Here is a 22,304-nt window from a genome sequence, read left to right as displayed (position 1 = left end):
GACATACCTTTGGGAGAGGTATTGTGGGTCGGGGATTTTAACGCGGTGCTGGACCCTGCTCGGGACCGGACGGGGCACCACCCGCGTTTGGACAGCAGGTGCTCTGTCAAACTCCGGGGCAAACAAGAGGTGTGGCGATTGGCGGATGTGTGGAGGGTGCAGAACCCGGAGGTGCTTCAATACACGCATTATTCTGCACCACACAACTCAGCGGCACGCCTGGATTACTTCTTGGTGTCTGAAAATCTTTTGGGACAGGTATCCGAGGTGGGAATTCTGGCTCGCAGTCTCTCGGATCATGCTCCGGTTGTTTTGGTGGTTCGGCTGAGGGGGCGGGTTGAGGGGAGGCAGCTGTGGCGATTTAAGAGCGATGAGCTCACAGATGTGGTTTTTAGGGATGAGTTGGGGAAAGCTATAGATGAATATTTTGAGGTGAATGAGGGTTCGGTTTCACGGGTTGGTACCCTGTGGGAAGAGTTCAAGTGTGTGATACGGGGGGTGTGCATTGCTAAGGAGGCAGATCTACTGAAGGGGATACATAGGGACTTGGCGAAGGAAGAAGAGGAGATACGTGCCCCGCAGAGGGCTGCTCCTGCTCCTTCCAGGGCTCAGCAGAGCGAGATAATGGCACACCTTCAGAAATGCCGTTAGTTGGCCCAGCGGGAGGTCAAATATTTGTGGGATAGGTCTGCCCCTCGGAAGTATGGTGCGGGTCAAGCTCCGGGTAGGTTGCTAGCTAAGGCCACACGCTTGAATACGTCGGGAGGCAGGGTGACGGCAATTACGGATGAGGAGAGGACAACGCATTCTGAGGACGAGGCGATACTTCGAGAGTTCCACACATTTTACACTCGCCTGTACGCTACCCAGTTCTCTGCCTCGCAGGCGGATGTTGACGCATACCTTGACCAGGTGGGGTTGTTTTGGCGCGTGGAGGAGCAGAGGGAGTGGCTAAACAGGCCAGTGTCGTTGAGTGAGGTGATGGAGGTCATAAAGTTGTTGCCTAACAGGAAGTCCCCGGGCCTGAACTTCGGAGTTCTATAAGTGTTTTGCTGACAAGTTAGCGCCTTATATACTGCGGGTATATCAGGAGGTGGTGCTTGTGGGTCGGTTACCAGATTCTCTCAGGGAAGCTCTGGTGGTGGTACTATTGAAACTGGGAAAGCCCGAAGGGGAGTGTTCTCCTACCGCCCGATCTCTTTGATCAACTTGGATAATAAGATCTTGGCCAAAATCTTGGCGTCTCGTTTGTCTCCGCTGATGTCTACGTTGGTTCGAGCGGATCAGGCGGGCTTTATCCCTGGCCGGTCGACATCGTTTGGCTTGAGGCGGATGTTTGGGCTGATGGCCGCCTTGCCGAGCGAGGTCCCGGCGGCTGCAGTTTTATTAGATGCCACCAAGGCTTTTGATTCTATTGAATGGCCATTCTTATTTACGGTTCTGAGAAGGCTGGGTCTGGGGGAGTCCTTTCTGGCCTTGGTGTTATTATTATATGCAAAGCCGGTCGCAAGGGTGCGGGTCAATGGGCAGATGACCACATTAATCCCACTTGAAAGGGGAACATGGCAGGGGTGCCCCCTATCCCCCTTGTTGTTCGTTTTAGCGATAGATCCTTGGGCTGAGAGAGTGAGGGAGTTCCATATTCATAGAGGGATTCAGTTACACACTCACAAAGTGGTGATTTCGTTGTACGCAGATGACATGGGGCCTCATTACGACCCAGGCGCTAAGTCGTTAACGGCGCCGTAAAAGGCTGCGGCGCCGTTAACTACTTAGCGCCTTACTACGAGGTCCCTTTGCGGGACCCGACCTGAACGGCTGGTCTGGACCAGCCGTTAAAGTAGGGACCCGCAAAGGGACCTTGCAGGCAATTACGGTACCGCAATTTGCAGTACCGTAATTGCCGCCTTCCCCATTCCCAATGAGCCCTATGGGGCAAAAATGGGAATGGGGACGGGCCATGGTGAAATGGGGAAATACCGCCCCGCCAACCTTGGAATGGGGCGGTATTTCCCCATTTCACCATGGCAGACTTGTTACAACACCGGCACCAACCATGGTGCTAATAGCGCCATGGTTTAGCGCCGGTGTTGTAATGAGGCCCATGGTCTTGTTTTTGTGCCATCCTGAGGTTAACTTAGACCCGGTCATGTCAGATATTCAGCAATTTGGGGAACTCTCGGGGTTAAGGGTGAATCCTGGAAAGTCGGTAATATTTCCATTGACGGATGGGCTGGTTCGCTTTCAGGACGGGTGGGGGTTTCAGTGGAATATGCTTAGGACTCGGTACTTGGGAATTACCTTGGCTAGGTCTGAGGGGGAGTTTTATCGCAGTAACTATGAGGCGACTCTGCAGCAGGCTAAGGTAGCAATGCACAGGTGGGCTTCACTCCCGCTCAACCTGTTTGGTAGGGTCTCTGTGGTTAAGATGTCCATTCTTCCCCGGTTCTTATATGTGTTTCTTAACGTGCCCATTCGGATACCTAAGAAGTTTTTTCAAGACCTTAAATCGGCAGTGTCTCGATTTCTTTGGGCTGGGAAGCAGGCGCGAGTGGTGTGGGATACGCTCATTCCACCTGTCCATAAGGGGGGTTTGGCCTTGCCTGATTTTGAACTGTACTATTATGTGGCCCAGGCTAGCTATCTAAGATACTGGTATGGGTTGGAGGCTGAACATAGACATGTTGAGGTGGAGAGGTCAATTGCTTCCTTGGCATTGCTAAGATCAGTTATTCTGACAGCCCAGACTCGGTCTGGGGTGGTCCGGAATTTGGTGGAGTTAACGTGCAGGGCTTGGTCTTGGCTAGAGCATGTACCGAAAGGGGGAACACTTTACTCACCGGATCTTCCGAGTATATATATTCCGGGGGTGCCCATGACGAGTGAAGTAGGTTATGTTGCTCTGACGAAGCGGCTGGGACTCACCAAGTTTGCGGACTTGTTTCCGGGTGGTAGATTTATTACTGTTGAGCACTTGAGGGGCAAAAGGGCGCTGTCTGCGCTGGATATATTTCTGTACTATAGGCTGCGGGTGATGCTGCAGCGGCTCTTCCCGGCTTTTCCGGAGCAGCCTCAGATGGCCAAACTGCTAGATAGGGTGGTCAGGGGTGACCTGGATCGGAGGTTGCTCTCGGAGCTATACACAACGGTGTCGGAGGGTAGGTCACAGTCCGTGGTGTCACCGAGGACTGAGTGGGAAAAACTGCTAGGCAGGGAGATCTTGGAGGATGTATGGTCGTATTGTTGTCAAGGCACAAAAAAGGGGCTATCAACACTAATTTTAAACTTGTTCATTTTAAATTTTTGCATCAATATTATTACTCTCCGGTTCAACTGCATCGATATTTCCCTCACAGGACAGCGGCCTTTATTAGGTGTGGGTATGAACCTGCAGACTTTCTCCACGTGGCGTGGGAATGTCCATCGCTGGCTCAATCTTGGGGAGGGGTGTTCGATGTGATAGAGCAGGTTATGGGTCAGCGATGTGCTCCGGATGCGGTGATAGGTTTGTTGGGTTACACTGCCCAGGTACCGAAAGGGTTCCGGAAGTTAATAAGCCTCCTACTGATCCTTGCCAAGCGTAGGGTCGCTTTGGGGTGTGGTAAGAGTACTGCCCCAATGATTGATCAATGGTCTCAAGACATTATGTACTGTAATGACATGGAGCTGCAGTGGGGCGTGATATCTGGGAAGGGCAGGAATGACGCCAGAATGTGGGATGCGTATACGTCATACCTCCTGAACAAGGGTGGCGGGGAACCGGGCACCACATCACAGGGGTCCTTGAATTTATTATCGTCTGACTGAGGGGTCTGGCCCCCGTGAGTCTTGCGTTACAATGAAGTGACCCTGGTCTTTTGGAACATTGGGGGAGAGGGTGGAGTTGCATTGAATTAGGTTCCACCCCCCAGATGCTGTGTGGTTTGGGAATCTGTCTCTGCAGGGTGAATACCTTTTATTGTCTCATTGTATGATTTATTTACTGTGTGCTTGGATCAGACCGAAAATGTGTTGAACAGTTATGTGCCATGTCGGGGGGGGGGTGGTAGGGAGGGTTGGTAGGTAGGGGTTTGGTTTGCAGTTGCTGTTTATGTGATATGTTAACCAAGAACGAACTGCAGAGCTTGGGAATTGACCCCGTATTTCTGCATGAAGATCACTGGGTGCAAACGTGTCCCCGCCCTGAGGACTGTGTACATTAGACATCCTTTGTGTTGCATCTTGGGTTTCTTCGGACTTTTCGACTACAAAGCTCTTGGTGTGAGGATCCTAGGGTGGGGGGCGGGGCCGGGTGGTGGAAGTTTGGGATTGGTGCTGTTACTGTTGGAAAGTTGAAATGCCAATAAACAAAATTAAAATAAAACAAAAAAAAGATGTGCATGTTCCCCTGGAATGATTTCACTCCGCTGCTGGCTCATCTAGAAGAGATTGAACTGGTTGCAGGGAAAATTAATGTGTTCAGGCCTCAGCCTCTTCACATATACTACCAAAACGTTACCCAAATCACACCTTAGGTTTTCATTACCTGTACATGGTTTTTATAGTCAAAATAATAGCAATAACATATAATGCATCTCTGTAATTTAGCCCTCATCCTCATATATATTTATATATGAAGTAGATGCTATTGGTGTTTTCCCAATATGCACTGCCATTCTGCCTCTGCTGAGGCATTATCACGCTGACGGGTCGTGTAATCCCTCCTCAGATTGGATGAACAGACACCAATCTGCCCCAAAGTTCTACCAAGTATGGTAAGCACCACATGTACTCTGCCAGAAGGAGCAGAGAGTTAAACAGCTGAACTATAAACGATCTAACGTACACATTGTTTTCTTTTTGCCTCTGTTGGATAACATGGGGGGTTCACCTTGAAGGAATGGTCTAACAGGGCATTCGTTCCTGTCTATTTGTGATGCAACGGAAGTGCAAAATACCCTGTATGGCTGTTGTGGGTTAAGGGTGGCCTGAAGAACAGCATCTGGGTACTGAGGCTTCTAGGTAGCACAGCAGAGCAGGTCGTGCGATAAAAACAGAAATAATATCAAAAGATTGGCAGAGTTACTTGTGCAGAAGCTAGAAGAAACAACCTTCCATTGCCTTGCAGTCACATTCATGACAACATGCCCCATACAAAGAGAATGATTTTTGTTAATAATGGACAGAAAGTTTCAGTTTAATAAAGCAAAAGAAAAGAGCATTGTTCGCGGTATTTGAATGGTGATGTTCATTTTGAACAATGTATGGTTTATTTCGACCACTGGAGAGATGTATGAATTTGCCAATTTCCCTATGAGCATTGGTTGCTTAAGAGGGATTGATCTGAGTACTGGCTAAATATAATGACTCCTCGGAATGCAACAAGGCAGATAGCACAAAGGTATAAAGGCAAATCCTGCATCTGTAAAGAGGCTTACACATGAATAGTCACATTCAAGGCATCTCTCCGTTTAGAAACAAATTCAGATTGATAGAATGCACTGTTGTGAACCTGACGAATACCAAAAAATGTAGGGCAAATGCCGACTGTGATTCTGATTTGGTTAAAACCAAAACACGTCTGATCTCCAAAAGCAGGCAACCCGCCTGCTTTATGGATAAAACTACTGTGATTGAGGGCAGAATTTGTTTTGAAGGGAGACAACAAAAGACTGCTGTGGATTTTGCCACTCGCAGACACAACAAGGCTGTGAGAGAGGACAGAAAGGGATAGAGTTGAATTTCTAGATATCCCTTCCTCCTACCCAAATCTGTCCCTGTGTAGCGCTGGTGTATCGCCTACAAATAGGAGACAGAATAAGAAAATAAACTATTTACTTCTAGTTGTTGTTAATAACATTCAGCCTTGTTGAAGTCATGCTCCTCAACCACTCTCTTCCACTATGTGTCTGTATTGGAAGAGACAAATAGCCAGGTTTACACTCGGTAGTGTAGTGGTTGGGTGTGTACACATCCACTGGGTTATAAAATCTTTAATGACCCCGGGATTGTGTAACAACCACACACATCGAAGTTTAAAAAAGAAGAAACACAAATACAAACACAACGTATAAAAACTCACAAATTGTGTTTTTAAACCAACATAAAGACGATCCTCCCTTCAATCTGAGTTTCCCTAGATGTTATTCTTACTGCATATAATGAAGTGAGGTAAAAAATTGCTCATTTATAGAAAATTGCATTCGTATCTATAGACTGTAGCAATTACTGTCTACCGGTTTCAGCGATATGTACAATGTCTATGTGGAACCACACTTAGCTATTGACACCTTTAAAATGCATGCACTGCTGACAGTTATAATGGCATACAAATCCCTGGCAGCCATCACATGATCTGTGGCGGATTTCGAACGCACGCTCAGGTTAAATAATATAACGCAATGCGTTCGGTAACAGTCACATGACCTGTGACGGACTGCACAACGGGCCGGGCAGACGGATGCTGCAGATGTCCTTTCGTACATGGACGAACTATAGCACATAGCACCTGAAACAACCAGGTAAGACCTAGTACCCACGGGCCAGAAACAAAGACAAATGCGGAGGGATTACGGCCCGGGAGCAAGTGACCTGCATCACACACTTTTCGGCTCCGGGCTGTTTTTCCCGCTCCCCGCATTGCTTTACAATTGGTTTAAAATTCTGAGACTAAAAAGACCAGGACATAGAGATAGGGTGCTTACTAATCCCAGTTCACTCTTACCAGGTCAGGACTCCACCTCTGACCACCGTGGACACAATTTACAGTAGGAATCTTTTCCACATGAGCCCAGACGAAAACACCATGTCAAGTCAACTGTTACAATCAGGTTAGTGACCCTCAATGGTCGCCAACGCGACATGATGTATATATATATGTTATAGATATTGTATACACCAGGGCTCTGTTGAATAATACTCTGCAAATGGCATGCATAGACTACAAAATACACCAGCAGGTGAAAAAATACAAAGTGGGGATACCCGTTGGGAAAACAGTAAATGGAACATAGACTAACACCAGATTGCAAATTATGATAAAAGACAAGAATCAATCATATCTTGTGTTGTGTATTTATAGTTTGAATAGTACTAATAGAACTGTTCATTCGAAAGCCATGATTGGCAGTTATTAACCAAACAGTGACATGTACATATTGTTTTCTGTTACACAGGGTCACCCGTCTGTCCCAGCCAAAAGACACACTAAGGAGGTGGTAAAGTAACTCTCCCGCCTTCTTTCTTTGCTTGAAGCCCAACTATTGGTATGTACTAATTAGACCTACCTCCTAGATAACATCTAGAAAACTCATATTGAAGGGAGGATCGTCTTTATGTTGGTTTAAAAACACAATTTGTGAGTTTTTATACGTTGTGTTTGTATTTGTGTTTTTTTTTTTTAAAACTTCGATGTGTGTGGTTGTTACACAATCCCAGGGTCATTAAAGATTTTATAACCCAGTGGATGTGTACACACCCAACCACTACACTACCGAGTGTAAACCTGGCTATTTGTCTCTTCCAAAAAAGACACATAGTGGAAGAGAGTGGTTGAGGAGCATGACTTCAACAAGGCTGAATGTTATTAACACCAACTAGAAGTAAATAGTTAATTTTCTTATTCTGTCTCCTATTTGTAGGCGATATACCAGCGCTACACAGGGACAGATTTGGGTAGGCGGAAGGGATATCTAGAAATTCAACTCTATCCCTTTCTGTCCTCTCTCACAGCCTTGTTGTGTCTTCGAGTGGCAAAATCCACAGCAGTCTTTTGTTGTCTCCCTTCAAAAAAAATTCTGCCCTCAACCACAGTAGTTTTATCCATAAAGCAGGCGGGTTGCCTGCTTTTGGAGATCAGATGTGTTTTGGTTTTAACCAAATCAGAATCACAATCGGCATTTGCCCTACATTTTGTGGTATCATGTTCATAGAGTAAGGGCACTTCCCTGTTAACTCACTCTTTCGGCCCCCACATTTTTCGTAAATTATGTGAACCTGATGAAACCCCACATATTCCACCCCAACTTCATACAGCAATGAGTAGGGGGAGCAATAGGCTGGTGCTAGGAGACAAGCAACAATAAGCTCACTGGATGACACATGACTGCTGTCCAGCAACCACTGATATCTGATAGGGCTCCATAGATGTAACAATAAACACCAGATCCCAATCAAGGACCAGTGCATTTTACAATTGCAAGCACATAAGTTCTCAGCTCAAACAAAAGTCAACCTAAGCAGAAATCCAAAGCAGAACTCTGGTGCAGTCCAATTCAGCCACGAACATCTTTGTAATAAGAAACATCAAATTGTTTTTTTAAAAAGACAACACCGTTTTTAGCATTTCATTGTGCTACAAATCACAGTTGTCAAAATTACTCAATCTAAATATATGGGTGTAGGCCTGTGCAAATTCCCATAGACTATTGATGCATCAGGTTTTAAGTACCTACTGTATAGTGTTTATAGTCGGAAATCTCAGGAAGGATGCTCAGGGGCAGCGCTCGCCTTGGAAGCAAGACGACACAGAGCACCACAGGTTCGATCCCGGGATCCGAGCTTAGAAACCTCTGGGTATTAAGCACGTTATAAATAACCTATCATATCAAATATACTGTAGTTAACATATTGTGAATTACTGCACTGGAACCCTTATTTTATATTGTATTGTATGACTGAACAAAAAAAGCACATCTTTATCAAGCATTTATTTTTATTTTTTGCAATGATGGTATACTATGATTTGTTTTTGGCTTTTCTTGACCAATCTTCTCCCAAACAGCAACTGGGGATTTCTGAAAAAGGAAACAGCAGTTTATATTGCGCAAAGAATTATCATAATTATTAAAAAGGAAAGAAAAATGTATATGAGATAATCGCTGGGTAGCCCAGAGCTCCTGACGCGGCTTACCTTCCGATTGAGGATTCTAATCTCTGGTCAACCAACACTCCAGAAATGATGTATGCCTGCGCACATATGAGCATACACTCAGCCACAGATGCCTGTGCATATTGTGGACAGAGCATGTGTGTGCAGCTGAATCACGATGAAATACCATGTGGTACCATATGCAGTGTCTCGCAGAGCTGTACTGGTCGGGAATCAGGGATATTGTGGTTTTAAAAAGAGTGGCGATATGTATCAATAAAACAGCCATTCTGGAAGAAAAAAAGAGTGGTATTTCGAAGTGTAACTCTCAAATACAATCACACCCTGCAGAAAGGCGCTAGCTAGTCAATCAGGTTGCAGGTCGAACTGCAAACATTCACGGAAACCTGGGCCCACCGAATTTCTGACATCGGGCGTCATTACGAGTTGGTGGTGCAGGAAAAAATGCCGGTAAAATGGCAGTCACAGAATGATCACCACTTCACCACGAGTGTCCCACCCCACTGAATTCCGAGTTTGGAAGTAAAGTGAAGGATTCACCTCTAGCAAAAAGCTGAACTTGAATCCTCCACTTTACCTCCAAAATCATTAGGTTTACTGCAGTGGAATTGCCGCTCACGGTAAACACAATTAAATCCATATATAGTCCTAAAGACTCCACAAATGGGTATTAATACAGCTGTTTCCACGCAGTAAATCTGATGGACCCAGTGGTGAAAACAGTAACATGTTTTGGGGTAATTCCAACATAACTACTGCTAAACTTGTAACGAGAGCCATCATTACTCTTTGTATCATTACCCTTTGTTGCACGAACAAGCTCAAAATTGATCGAGAGGAACTGACACCACAGAATGCCAATGTTTGTGGTCCCCTCATGCAATTAGCATGTTACTAAACAATGAGGCTCCTCTATGTGATTTGCATACGGGATAAAGTACCTTGTGCAATTGTTATGAGGATACTGCATGTCAAAGAGGCGTCCCATGATTAAATAGAGGAACAAGGTAGAAGTCTGATTTCCTTTATAATGTCACAAAACTTGCCATATCCTTTTAATAATAACTGCTTTCTGTAGTTAAGGCATATTTAATTCCACATTATAGGTGAGCTATTACCATTTGAATTCGAACGGTGCACTTCCAATACATAGTGATTTCTGGTGATGGTGGTGAAAGAGCCAGGCCATAGTTGGTCTGGAACAGTGGTATTAGGGCGATTAGAGTTGAACATCACAAAAAGAGGTGGCACTTTTGTTTAAATGTATGATTACAGGCATGGTACTTTTAGGTGGTTGTTTAAGTAATTAAGACATGAAGAGGTTAAGAGTATATTTGAATAGAGTTGCATGTGATATAAGTATGACAGAGTATAGAGGTGAAACAGAATTAACTGACATTTCAATTTTGTTTTTGTTTCTCCTTGTTTGCTCTCCCTTACATCCCCTATCTCTTGGGACAGTCCCCATATGGGGTTCAATGCTGCCTTTTGTAGAAATTATGTAACGTATCCCTGATGAAAACCTATGAAAGGTTGAAACACGTCTTGGCTTTTCTTCTCTGTGTTTAGTTAAAAACAATGTGTTATAAGGATTTCTTTTTGTGCCAAGCTGAAGGCATTCTGTTCTAACTCTGTCTGTGGTCAAATAAAACCTGAAAAAATTCCTATTGGACACTATGTTTGCTGTCGAACTGAAACCATGACCTGGGATAAAAAATATATTATCAATTGAAGTCAATATGTGGTTTTCGCACTGGAGGTGGATCTTCTAGACTACAGCATCATTTCAAGACTTGGAGGTTTTCATGAGGCATCCATCATATAATTTAATTGTGTAATCCTTTTTGTCCTGTTGACCCCGACTTCTTTAAGGAAGACGAGTGTCTTTGTTCTTGAATCAGTCCAATCTTTTTGTCCAACTTTCCCCTAACACCAGCCTTTAAGTGAGGGTGTGTGCTGAGATCCTATATTCTCAAACCATCCCAGACAATAGTAGGGTGGGGGTCTGAAAAACAAACTGCTAAACCACCCTGTGTTCATTTTAAAATCAATGTGTGGGTGAAATAATAATTGCTATACGCATTTGCACAAATTTGTAAAAAAATAAATTGCTAGCTTTTAAGCACGCAGGAAAATTGAAATTTCACAGCATTACATCTATCAATGTGTTCACTGACCAACACTAATTATTTCTTGAAGTGTAATTTGTAGAAAGTAAAAAATTGTGAGTTGTGTTATTTTCAACTCACGTTTGTGATGTATTCATGTTGAGAGAAGTTTATCGTGTTGTGCCATTAATAAAGTGTTGTTTGACATTTCAGTGTGAGTTTTGTAACATTTAATCCCAATGAGCCTAAACATATTTCCTGTACACCAGCCTAGTTCTTGGCTCATTGGTAGCTCAGGCAGAGGGATCAAGGGGGAATTAGATGAATTGGAGATAGGGCTGAATAAAATAATCCATTAAACAGTTTGTTGCATGACACCTTGAGTTGGGAGGGAAGGAGTGTTGAGGATGGCCTCTCAATAAACCTCTCTCTCTCTCCCCGCTGGAATGTTGTTCCCTGCCACTTTCAAATTGGCAACTGCTGTACGCTTCTGCTGACCCCAAAGAACATGCAAACTATCGCCCCGTGTATTAGCTTCCCCATTATTCAATAGTCCTTGAGTGGGTGGTCTTCAACTGGATTGATAAGTACCTTTAGTATAATGGCTGTGGAGATGCACTTCAATTCAGCGCCAAAGGGGGACTGGCAACTACAGGGCTGGGGGGCTAGCTCAATTGTCTGGCCCATAGTGCACTGGCCCAGCGCCACAATGCAGCAGTTCCAACTTCCAGAAAACCTAAGCACAATACAAACTTCCCTGCCACCCACACATTCTCAAGTGTATACAGTAAACATTATTGATATTACTTTCCTTTTAGGAAACTTATCTTTCAATTATGCTTGTGTTTTCTTCACAACCCGGCATGCAGGGCACTTTCCACACACACCGAACGTGCTAACATGATTTCACAAGGCAAAATAGGAAAACTGGGATTACACAGCAGGTTACATACATCTCCCATCACATTCAATTCCAGCCCATCTTTCGTTTTAGACCAATGTAAAAAGATGAAGAAGGTAGAGAAATCATTGGTAGTCAAGTCAAGGGGGTCTGGCTTCATTCTAAGATAATAATACGGCAAAAGGCCCAAACGTGGCTTCCTGCCTCCCCACTGCAAAACACAAACGTATACTTGGCACCCTGTCTACTCACCTCCCTACAACATAAGTACCTTGCTTGGCATATTGCCTAATCAAGTATGCATTATATAAATGGTTAATATGTATTTATGGAGTAGCATTATCGATTATAAACCTATATGAGTGAGACTTTCCCTAGATATAGTTACGGAAAACAAGGCACAGTGATCAAAGGTAATGTGCTCAGGATTAAGTAATGTGTCAATTGTGGAAGGTGGGGTTTTAAGCCCTTGCTTCCTGTTTCTGCAGTTTGAGATTTACACAGCAGAGTAGACTAGATCTCCTCTTCCATCATAAATAGTAGAACCCAACCCAAAGGTGGACTGGGAACCAAGAGAGGCCCTGAAAATAATGTTCAAAGTGGCCCCATACTACCACCAAAAAGCTTTCTGTAGAGTTGTTATTCAAGAGCTAAACTAGGACACTCTTGTATACATCTATCTATCAAAGCACCAGGTCGTATTATGAAGCAACCTGACAAAATACAAGAGAAATATTTATTGAATCATATATCCATTAAGCAAGTATGCATCACTTTGTCAGAAAAAAGGAATGGGTTAAGCCAGTAATGCAATCGAGTGCATTGGCTTGTAGGTTAGGCACACATCTCAGCAACAATCCTTCAATCGTCTGACCTACCTTTCCAGATTTGTACTGTTTCAGTTACCCTGTTTTACATACCGGTTCCTTCCTTTCAGACTTCCGTTCCCCTTTTGTGCCTTACCTTTACCATTAAATCAATCCCCTTCCCTAGCTCACACTCCATTGTATTATTAATACTATTATTATTTGTACTTATTATTATTATTATTATTATTATTATTATTATTATTATTATTATTATTATTATTATATTTATTGAGGACAGACCTAGCTTCAGAAAGCAACTGAGTGCTTTAGTATCATAGGAGGAAGAGCCCAGCGAGGGAAGCAGATAAACTAGGGAACAGGGAGCTAACAACAATGGAGCGGGACAGTGGGCAATATGGCAGCAAGGGATCTATAAGAAACCACAGCAGGAAACAGTGCCCATATTGCTGTCACCAAATCCTTGTCGCTCACCCCCTTCCATTGACCTGTCTCACATGTAAACAGTAGACCACTTTGATTTTCCAGTCAGTCTATCTCAGACATGACAAGAAGCAGTGTTCAAGGTCTTGCTGGTAAATGTAGTTATGGAGTATGCACTTGGACACTGCAGAGCAAAAGACGCAAAGGGGCCCTTTGCCTTTTTTTGTTCTCATACAATGCACTCTGAAGGTTGACTGCATATTTCAGATCATGGAAGCGGAGGGAACTTTGAATGGAGAAGGGCTGGGATCTACTGAGAGAGAGAGAGGAAGACCGACCTATTAAATGTAATTTTGTTTTAATGCAACATAGAGTGTGTGTATCGGTGTGTATGTGTTTATTTTCTGTTTGTTTGACTCTGGTGATGTGTTTGAGTGTGTTTGTGACAGGGCAAAGTATATGTGGAAGGATGCAGCTGTGTTCATGTGACTATGTATCTATGTGAATATGTTGTTGATTTGTATGTTTGTCCTTTGTTTGATAGATAAGAGTGTTCTGGATGAACAAAAAAAACAAAATGTCAGGGGGCCATTCAGAGCTTAGTGGTGGTTGTAATATCTATGGTATTTGGCAAATACTGCTGATTTTACAGTCTGCCCAATTAAGGGATTAAACAAATATCACAAACAGTAATCAATTGGAATACCGGTTGCAGTTTTTTAGGAAGACTTTCTGCTGAAAATCTGCCCAAGAGATGGAGTTAAAAAAACCCTTGGCCCCGATTTGGGGATTTTTTTTACTCTATAGAATGGAAGTTCAGGTGTAGTGGGGTGCAGACCCCTCCCCCCACCCACCCACCCCAAATGAGTATAGATAACATGTTAGGATGATCAATTCTTCCAGTATTGCCGAAATCAGAATTGTAGCGTTTTTATTTTTAGGTAAAAAAGTGCATGTGGGTGATGCATTGTTTGGGTCAGAATGACTCAGGAAGTGAAGAGTGTCACCAGTATTATTCACATATCATGAATATGTAAAAATACATTTTGGAAACTGGCATCTCACTGTGAAATAATTGAGTCTGGAGATTACATTTGGAATTTCTCAAGGGAAGCAGACATGAATCAGATAAGTGTAAGGAAGTTACCAATTAGTACAGATCAGCTGAATTACTTGGCAACAAACAAATGAGCTCATTGGGGTTTCCACGCTATGGGCTGCCAAATAAATTTGGCAGGACCTCGAGAGAAGATAAGAATTGTTTTTTGCAGGTGTTGAAGGATGTGTAATTGTGTCTGGCTGGGTCTAAAATAAGCGTATCAGTCTATGTGACAGTCAGCAATTGGATGGCAAGAGTGATCTAATGTGGGCTTGGTGAGTAACAGATGAGCCACCCAATCAAAAGATACGGGGGACTTTTCTCTGGATGAAAGGACCTATTCAAGATGAGCCCTGAATTTCCATGTGGGTATTGCATCATTCAGAAAAGCCTATATAAGAAGGGGAAGTCAAAAGGCTGCTGTGTGCCCTTCCAGTGTGTCTTGTGTACTTGTATTAAAGATGACTGTGAAAAGCATCCAGGCGTCTGTTCCTTTGTTCCAGTCTCAGTGTCACCATTCACAGATGCCAAAAAGCTTGATGGGATGCAGAAGGACCTTCTGTTCACAGGTGTTTTCTTTCAATACAATGGACATGTGTTTAGAAGGATCCATGGTAAGTGGGTGCAAAGGTTGGCATCTCTGATTTCCCTTCACAACCATACCCATTCAATGCATAAAAGGGTCAGAATGGACCCTTTTGGGCATACCAAATGTATATTAGGGCTATGAGCTCCTGCCCGGCTAATTATCACCCGATTTCCATAACTCCTTTCCTGGGCAAACTCCTGGAAAAGATGGCCATCTCCCAGCTTAATCTTCACACTGAATCTGTTGGTTGACTCCATGACATCAGAGCAGCCAGAAGCACGTAAATTGCTCTCCTGAACATCCACGAAGACCTGCTCTCTAACCTTGATTCTAATCTCCCCTCTGTAAGCGATTTACATCCGGCACACACCCAAGTCAAATCTCAGCATGTAGTGCACAACTGAAGTCCTTATTTATTTTTGTCTAAAAGTTCATTATTCTGAACAATATACACCTCATATCACCCTTCTCCAGGAACCCCCCCCCGGTCACACTGAACCAGGAAGCTGTTTTGCAAAGGTAAATATTTATTTATGTATTTAAAATGTAATCACAATATGTTTTAATAGATATACAACAATCACCAATGGGGTGACAGAACACTGAATAATATCTTTAGTACACTAGGAATAGGTAATAGCAAAACAATTGCAGCACAGAAAATACTACTTTTGTGTTGGTTCAGATCAGATAGCACTGTGGTTAGCAGTTCCCCCTGCAACACCCCATAACTCCCCAATAGGCAATGTAAGGAGATAGGAGGAGCGAGCAGGTATTCAGGAATGGCACAAATCAAACAGAATATCAGTCCCACTTTCCCCCTTTCAAACACAAGAGAATACGGAATTGACTTTCAGCTGTCAGAGTGGCTTTCAAGATTGACTTTAGAATGGACTGGGCAAAAACATCAAATATGGTCAAAATTGCTGAAATTGTTATAAATTCTTACGGGAGCCACTTTGGATAGTTGCACACAAGCACAATCACTGATTTGGTCAACAGAAAACGATGGAAATCTTAAGGTCCAAGTTGGAAGCAATTAAAAGCTATTTTACATGTGTAAAAATTTCTCAAACTGAACATTTGCTGCAAACCTTTCAGTGTGCAATATTTGCGGGACAATCTTGGGTTCTATGAATAGGTATGGATGTTGGCTACAAGTAGGAGTTGAAATTTCGTTTCTATCACAATAACTGAGGGAGTTATGGAGGTTTTAGTCAAGGTCGTTTTTGTAAAATAGGCGCGAGAATGAAAAACAGAAATGCACTTTTAAAAATGACAAATAAGTTTGCTTATACTAGGGGATGACTATGAAGAAGCGAATACCACACAGGGATTACAATCACTGGATCAGGGTGACCACCTGGTAAGAAAACCCAACTTCTTCAGATGAGAAAATGGGCAGCGCAAGGATAGTTCTAACAATACTGGTTCTGAAGGAAAGATAGGATGGGTTGGAAATAGGGATAAGACTATGCAAAGTACATATGCTATGTGACACAATTCTTCCTATTTATACTCACTGGATACATTTTTAAATGGGACCATCAGTTCTGGTCATCAATGGGGTCTGGTCTAAGAATACAGCACATCAGGCACGGGACTGGATCATCTAGGCCGGTCGCCGGATTGGCACATGATCTGCTCTCCTAGTCTGTGGGTATTTGGATCAGCTGGATGGCGAGTTCCTCAGGCAAGCCTAGTGGTGGAAACCAGAGAATTTCTGAATACTGGTTCAAAAGGCCTTCTCACCCACACAGTGCTTTACTGAGTGGGGAGAATAAATTTGAGGATTTGTGCCTTGCTGGAAAGCAATAGTCTATATTGCTGGCAAGAGATTTGGCATCTGGATCTGGAAGAATATTTAAAGCTGGATGTAGAAAGCTGGATCAGAGTGTTTTGCAGGAATCAGGAAGGTGGCTGGATCAAGGAGTCCCTATCTGCTCTCTGCTGTCTCTATTTATGCCTTAAAAATGACATCACAACGGGGTGTATGAGGCGGGTTAGCTAAGCTGCCCCTGTGAAAGGTGATTGGGTCAGAGTCTACTCTCTGCTTTGATAGGAGGAGGGAAACAGGGTGTCATCTTCATGGTGTAATTTTATGATGCTGAGAATCCACCCCTAGCCACTGGAACACAAAGTCTAATTTTGACAAAATACATATTTACACATGTGCAACCTCTATAAAAATCACATATACAGATTGCATATTTTACACATCAGCTTTTCCTCAAAACCCCGTAGCTGTGGGATCATGTCTCCCCTTTCTACAGAATTTTGCCCTTTTCCATATGAACACACTTTTCAATTTTTATGCAAGTTTCCACAAATGTGTGTGTTTAACATGGGAATGAGTGTATAAAGTTTCACAATTCTAGCGGAAATACAGATGCCAAAAACCCACATTTATTGCCATTCATGTTCAGAATAAGCTACACGGTTGTACTAAATTTTCAAAGCTAGTGCTAAGAATTAGGTTAATTAATCTGCCATTTTCTGATTTTGATAATAAGTTATACACCTTCTAAAAATGTCCATTGCATATCCTGTTAATACCAAATGGTCAGTCTTTGTCACTCCTTGAAGCATGTGGTGTCCCCCTCCTTTGGAATTTGCTTCTGTCAGCCAGGAGTTTCCTGTGCTGCAGCAGTTTTACAGCCTTTCGCACCTTCAATGTCCTGGGTTGGAGGATGGCCATTGTTCCTTTGCCCTTTGGATCAGAGTCTGTTCAAACCCCGCAATTAACACCTCCCCGTGAGTTCCTGCTGAGAGAAGGCCTTCCTTCTGGGAGAAAAACCTGCTTTTCAAGTTATGGCAACTTCAGCCAAGCTAATTAACTTTTTAAACTTAGCAAAACCCACATCTGTTGCATCACATACAAATACATTTCTTTCTTGGCCTTGAAATCTGTGGAATCAAAACACAACTAATCTGTATTCCTTTTTGGCAACAATCCTGTTTATGTTGCTAATTCAGCAGACCCTTTTTTTTAGTTGTAGGTTATTTTAAAGCTTTCTCAGTCTCCTCTGACAGCTGTCATTCAGGCGGCACAGGGTACTGCACCCAGATTTTGGTATGGCTGTCAGTTTTCAGACAATCCAGTTTTCTGATGAATGTTTTGCTCTTCATATCAGGACTTTGTATGTTTACAATGCTTCATTAGATACATGACTTTTAGCACCAGGCAAGATTGTGAATGTTGAAAAGTGTTGTATTGTAGGCATTTTGGAGTTTTGGGAACAAAGCAAATGACAATTGTAGGCACATTTTTGGGTTTCATTTGCAAAGTGCTGCTTTTCTCTGTGCACTCTGTTTGCTGGTCATGGGACCCACTGGCACATTCCTGCAGGATGTGTTCTATTCCATTGCACATGCAACATGGGTGGCAGGTTGTGCATCACTCTTTTTGTGTGCTGAGGCACACTGTTTTTGTAGGTTTTTGACGAGCACAATGGTTTTGCCGCCATTGTTGCTGTTTCTTTCCCCATAACTGGCAGGGTGATGCCGCATAGCATAGCGCAGTGGGTCAATATATCCCACACCTCTCTCCTCATCTTACTCAATGTCTCTTCTGCCTTTGACACAGTCAACCATGCCATCCTGCTCAATCATCTCCGTGATAACCTGGGTATCACCGATCAGGACCTGGCCTGGCTGACCTCGTTCCTCTCTGATCAGCACTCCCAGGTCAAACTTGGGTCCTTCCTTTCCACTATCTCACTCTCTACCTGTGATGTTCCCCAGGGGTCTAACCTCTCTCCCTGGCTGTTCAACCAATACCTGGCACCTCTCGCCCACTGCATTGCCTATTTCTGCTCCAACTTTCACTGCTATGCGGATGGCACTCAGGTTGTTTTCAGGCTCCCCTCTGCAACCTCTTCTCCTTTTCTCATCTCTAACTGTCTATCTGCTATCCGGGAGTGGTGTGCTGCCAACGATCTCTGCCTTAATTCCAGTAAAACAGAGATTGCCCCCTCCTTTCCTGTCACTCTCTGGCAAGCCTCCCTTGGTCCCCTTCCTGCTCCTACCTCTGAGGCTAAGAACCTCGGGTCATCTTCGACTCCACACTCTCCTTTTCTCCTCACATCTCTGATGTGAGGAGATGCCAAACTACCAGCTACATCTCCTCAGAGGTATTCTTCCTTTCCTCTGCTTCCCCCAGTAGCTCACTGTCTCTAGAGCTCTGGTTCTCTCTAGGCTGGATTACTGCAACAGCCTCTTTCTAAATCTGCCTGCTTCTACTCTCCGCCCTCTGCAACTCATCCAGAACAGGACTGCGAGACTTGTCCTTGGCCTCAAGCCCAGGGATCGTATCTCTCCAGCGCTGAAATCTCTGCATTGGCTCCCAGTTGCTGCAAGGATTAAGTTCAAGAACCTCTGTATTTGCCACAAGGCCTTCTGCGGCCTGGGTCCTCAATACCTCCAACTCTCTCTTCATAAATACCTTCCTACTCGAGCTCTTCGCTCCTCCACCTCCAACTTCCTCAGGGTCAGTCGCTTATCCAAGCAACAAGTTGGTGGTAGATTTCTTTCTTCAGCTGGGGCCTCCCTCTGGAACAGCCTCCCTCCCTCCCTCTTTGAAACTTGAGCAGAACCATCTCTGGTTCCTCAAACACCTCAAGACCTTCCTCATTGCTTCTGCCTTCTCTCTTCCTTTCCCCTGCTGATTTCATGTCTGATACTGCACTGGTCACCTGGTTACCCTCTAATTTAGGGTCCAAGTCACTGCCCACCCAGTTGCACACCCGCACTGCCTCCTGGCAACCCTTGCACTTGGGTCTGTATCTGTAACCCTACAGTCCCCCTACCTGCACCTTTGGACACCTGCTGTCTGCACTTACCCTTGCACCTGCCACCTACTGGCCGCACTTCTTGTTATTGTTTTGATCCCATGTACAGCACTGCCTCTTCCTCTTTCCTGTGGTACTTTTCCCCTCCTGACTCGCCTGCATTTGTGTGATCTCAATGTCACTTGGCCTAGTAAGATCGTTGTCTCTGTCCTCCCTCTGTTCCCCCTTCCTTGCCTTGTTGCGCCTTGAAACACTTGTGTATGGGTGCATTACAAATGCCTTATCAAATCATAATCTATAGCTTAAAAAAATGCTTTTCAAAAACCTGTTTTTTATGGTACCACCGGCAGATGTGGCATATGTAATACCGCCAGAGATTTTCTAAAAATACCACCTCCACCCGTGGTAATCTCTGAATTTGATATATTTTAAGAAATGCCACAGTTGGCTGTGGTGAGCTTTCTCCAGTGGTATTTTTTTTAAAACTCTGCCCAACTCTGAATGTCCCCCTTATTTTGCAATCTACTAACAATGAATACCTGAATGTTGCACCTTTCTGTGTGTATTTTTACAATTGTGCCCAAAAGTGCAGACATGGCCGCTGTGACTAGGCTCTTCTCCCTCTCACTAACCCACTTGGAGGCCCACATGAAGGGATACCCAGGCACATCTGGAACATTGCTGAGATCAAGATGAGTGTCTCACTTCACCTAAAAAGAAGCCGAGCAGGCTTTGCAGCACTCGGTTACAAGGAGGAAGGCTGGATTCTGGAGGATTTTACCTTTTCCAATTTCTTTCTTTTAACATTTTTCTGCTCTGGCCCAGGGAGCAACCATACAGCCATCCTGGGGGGCAATTGCCCCGTTGACCCCCTTCCCGGCCCACCCCTCTCTACCACTTCTCTCTCCTCCTCCTCCTCACTCTCCGGTCATTTGTTTTTTGCAAACCTGCTCTCACCTTGATTGCCTTCAATCTGCAAGGTGGCTCCTTTAAAATCTCCTGGAACTTGCAAATCTCTAACCCTGTCGGTGGCCCCTAAGGATCAATAAGTGCTTGGACCTCTGCTCTTCCCCATCTACACCTCAGACCTAGCAAGACTTTTATCGTCCTTTGGCTTTCACTAAAACCTCTTTGCTGAGGACACACCAACGCTTTTCTCCTTTTCCTCCTTCTCACCAGTCATCTTAGAAAGGACTACCAACTGTCTAACTGCAATCTATTACTGGACAGCTCTCTGCTGCCCCATGGTGAACTCTTCAAAAACTGAAGTGAACTTTCTCTGGGCTTCCAATGTCATCCCTACTCTCCCATCCCTAATTCCTGTTTTAATCTCTTGCTACTTTCCGAAGACTTGCAACTTTTGGGTCCTCTTTAATACTGACCGCCAGCTACAGCAATTCATCACTACCACCGCTTATGCTACTTGTGTTGACCTCCTCAACATTCATAAAATTAATCAATTTCTTACTCATCACTCTACAAAAACACTAATTTCCAACATCATACCTGGCAAACGAGGCTACTACTCGTGTCTACATCTCGACCTCCCTTTCACCCTTCAGACAAAGTCCTCAAGTTCTCAACCTACAATCTCTATTGCCTACCCAGATCCTTCCCCTAATTATACCTACGATAGCCATTCTGGATGGCTTTTCATGCACAATGACTCCCTTTTCAAGTTCATTCTCCTAGTGTACAATGCAATCAATAGTCGTGCTTCTCGGAACCAAGCTGTATGTATCTGTCTAATCACAATCTCACCTGCTCCACTCATCCTTTGCATTTAACCTCACTGTCCCATGCACCCCCTGCCCTCATGCCTGCTGCGCTTCTGTTCTTTCTCGCTACCTTCCCGAGTGTGGATCTCTTCAAAGTGTGGCAAAAATGTCACTTAATTGCCAAAAGGGAAGCTCCCACCGCCTTCTCCCTACCCTTTCTACCTGACATCACCACCCCCTTCAGTGTTACATAATAATGCAATTGTATACATTTGAACAATACTGCTAGGTTAATATCACCTATTTCATATATTTATTTCTTTGTTTTGTTTTGTTTCTGGTCTATGTCCCAATTTGTTCACACCCTCACAAACTGGCTCACAACTTCTTCTCATCTTTGGGCCGTGGCACTGCCACCCTCCCTGTAAGAGCCTCTGCCATCTGTAAATGTGTTATTGTAAGTCATTACTGATAGAAATGACCATTGTTCTGCAAATAAATACACATTCTCCCCTTCAGTACTTCATCTTTTGCACGCTTTGATGCAAAAGATATTTCAGTTGTGGGAAATCTGTACCAAACTATGTGTAATCTCCTTTGCAAACAATAATTATAATAATTCCTTATTGAATGCGTCATAAGTAAGAACGTCTTGCCTCACACGCACTCTCTCCTTAGGCACACCTGGTTCTTAGAAACAACTTGGAAATATGAGCGTTCTAAACAAAGTATCGTATTACTAAAGTTGGCAATAGTTTTACTATGAAAGGAGATGGCGATTGCAAAGATAATAAGCACTCGGGACGGGCAGAGTAAAAACGCTGTCAATATGTTTGCTGTTCTGCCTCCTTCTCAAAGTCTCTTGTGGGGAATTGGCTTGAAATGCAGGGGGTGGAAGAGGCATTTTGCAATTAAATAAAGGCTGAGGATGTGCTTGTTTTTAATCAGCAGCATATGAGAAGCCGTTTTGCCTTAAGCAG

At 43.9% G+C, this 22,304-nt stretch overlaps 1 protein-coding gene across 2 annotated transcripts in view; it reads right to left on the bottom strand.

Annotated features, from left to right (window-relative positions):
- SLC16A12 (solute carrier family 16 member 12) overlaps positions 1 to 22,304 on the bottom strand; it is an 867,838-nt gene that overhangs the window by 501,782 nt on the left and 343,752 nt on the right. The window lies entirely within an intron of this gene.

This window comes from Ambystoma mexicanum, chromosome 8 (genome assembly GCF_040938575.1).
Source record: "Ambystoma mexicanum isolate Mex_15411 chromosome 8, UKY_AmexF1_1, whole genome shotgun sequence".
NCBI classification, from domain to species: domain Eukaryota; kingdom Metazoa; phylum Chordata; class Amphibia; order Caudata; family Ambystomatidae; genus Ambystoma; species Ambystoma mexicanum.
Note: the sequence above shows the minus strand (reverse complement) of the source record. Positions and strands in the feature narration are given on the sequence as shown.